Consider the following 3,041-nt stretch of genomic DNA (forward strand, 5'->3'; position numbering starts at 1 on the left):
TATATGGTGTGACTGCTATAAAACTAACTTCTTGAATAATAGTTAATTCTGTTACAGCTACATGTAAATTAACAAATAAAATATAACTTAAATATACATTAATAGTGTTTAATATTTCCCGCAAATTAGAATGTATATTATGTAGTCTAAGTTTGCTGACAAGTGTGGAAACAGGATTCGGGTGAAGCGCTTTTGTGAAAACATCAGCTAGTTGTTGTGTGGAATGAATAGGCATAAGGTGAATGGTTTTGTCTTGAACCTTGTCGCGCATAATGTGACAATCCATTTCTATGTGATTCGTACGCTCATGAAACACTAGATTGTTGACTATGTGAATGAGGAATGATTATCACAAAAGATGTTCACTGATTGGGAGTGAGAAATACCAAGTTCGTGGAGAAGAAATAGTAACCATTGGGCTTCACAAGTAGCATTGGCCAAGGCGCGGTATTCCGCTTCTGATGATGAACAAGAAACAACCCCATGTTTCTTGCTTTTCCAACAGATTAGAGAGTTGTCCATATAAAAACAAAAGTCAGTAGTTAATTTTTTTTTGTCGATGCAAGATCCCCAATCTGAGTCAATGAAACCAGATTGGATGATGGATGAATCAAATTTGAAGAAGAGTCTCGGTCCTAGAGCATATTTGATGTAGCGAAGAATCAATAATGCTGCTTGGAAGTGAGCTTGAGTTGGCTTAGATAAAAAGCGGTTGAGCCTGCAAACACAAAAATTGATATCAAGTCTAGTATGAGTTAAATATAATAACTTACCAATGATACTTCTAAAATTAGTTAGATTAGTTAGAGATGGATATGTTTTAGAGGTGATTTTATGATGAGGATCCATAGGTGTGTTAGCCGGGTTTACACCTAGGAGGTGTGTTGTTTGGAGAAGATCAAGATATACTTTCATTGGCAAATGAAGATTCCTTCTGTTGACCGAGCAATTTCAAAATCTAGAAAGTACTTGATGTTGCCCGAATCTTTGATACTGAATTTGGTATTTAAGACAAATTTGATGTGATTAATTTCATCCATGTTATCACCTACCATCAAGAGATCATCAACATAGACCAATATTATAGTAATACAGTTGTTATGATGCTTAGTGAAAAAGGAACAATCAGCCTTAGATTGATTGTAACCTAATTGAATTAAGGTGTTGGTGAGTTTAATGTTCCATTGACGACTAGCTTGTTTTAAGCCATAGATGGATTTATTTAATTTACATACGAGGTTTTTGTTGCCGATTTTTATACCAGGAGGAATTTTCATGTAAACTTCCTCATCTAAGTTGTCGTGAAGGAAAGCGGTATTAACGTCTAATTGATGAATAAACCAACTATGAGAAGCAATCAGGGATAAAATAAGCCTAATAATTATCATTTTCACAAAGGGACTAGAAGTTTCTAAATAATCGAGGCCTTCGACTTGTGTGAAACTTTTGCCACAAGACGGGCTTTATACCTCTCAATCGTCCCATTGGCGTGAAATTTGATTTTTAAAATCCATTTACAACAACGAGTCTTCTGTCAAGGGGTAAAGGTTCAAGATCCCAAGTGTTGGTGCTAATAAGAGAGTTTAACTCTATATCAATGGATTTAAGCCAATTTGGATTTGTTATGGCCTTAGTGTAGAAAGAAGGTTCAACAAGAGTAGATAATTTAAGATTGAAACATCTATGACTAGAAGATAAATTATCATATGACATAAAAGTATGCATAGGGTATAGAGAAGTACTTGTTTGATGATCATAAGAAGCAAGAGGATGCATGTTAGAAGAGAATAGTGATAATCTTGTAGATAGTTTGGAGGTTTAATGAGTCTGCTAGATTTTATGACAGGGACAATGTTGTTTGATTGGGTGGGGAGGTCGAATGAGGGTGTATGAGGGTTGAGAGTGATATGAGAGGGATGGTTATGAGTAATGTCATGTGTTGTGTGAGCATGGTCGGTAGTGGTAGGACTAGGAGTGTGATCAATATGAGGGGTGAGGTTGGAAGATAATATATATTGTCTTCTTAAGCATATGAGTGAGAAGCTAATTTAGGAAGATTTGTTGGTGTGTTTGTAGAACATGGGTAGGGAAATAAAATAAAATATTCCAATCAATGTCTTTCCAGTGATTTTTTAGGTGAGGGGAAAACACAACTAAACTCATGAGGAAAAAAAGGATAATCCCCATATCTTATCAATTCTCCCAAGCAAATTTGCAAGTTGCAAAATAATTAAAAATTAAAAATAAAATTAACTAGTCTCTTACAACACAAATCCCCCCTAAACACTTTCTTACTACATAAATAAATGGTGACTAGCAACCTTAAATTTATATAAAAACAAAGGATTAGCATGGTGAAGAAAATGTATAAACTCGAATATTCACTAAATTTTCACAAGCAATCTCCTTCATGTGATAACCAAACTCCATAAAAAAAAACTCTACTTTTCAACCAAAAGCACGCCCATAGTCATCATGACAATTAAGAAATCATCTTTTAAATAATCAAATCAAACCACTTTCTTGTTGTTTACTAATAAAAAGGGATATGCCACTTGAGAGATTTTCTTGAGTAGGTGTACTCATTACCAAATTGTAATTTAATTAATTTGTATCTTTTATTGTAGTTATTTATCTTGATTCTTCAGGATTGTATAAGGTAAGAAAATCCATTTTACCTTTTACAGAGAAATGGCGAGAGAGAAGATTGAAAATAAAAATCTAGTGTAAAAGGTTTCACATAAACTTTGATGAAGGAACACAATTCAAAGGCTTAACCACAATTGTTGTTGGTTCATCTTAGACACCATCTATTTCTAAAGCTTTGTTTGATAAATCTTATTTTTGAGGATATAATTTATAGATTATAAAGTCATTCGATAATTTAGATATATGTTTAGGTTCTGTTTGCCAAGACATTTTTTGAGTTTATTGTTTATAGCTTATAATTTATAAACTCATCAAATAATACAAAATTTGTTTGATAACCGTCTTTTTATCACGAATTTATAATTTATTTTATTAGTTTATAACTTATTTTT

This window comes from Lathyrus oleraceus, chromosome 1, assembly GCF_024323335.1.
Source record: "Lathyrus oleraceus cultivar Zhongwan6 chromosome 1, CAAS_Psat_ZW6_1.0, whole genome shotgun sequence".
NCBI lineage: Eukaryota > Viridiplantae > Streptophyta > Magnoliopsida > Fabales > Fabaceae > Lathyrus > Lathyrus oleraceus.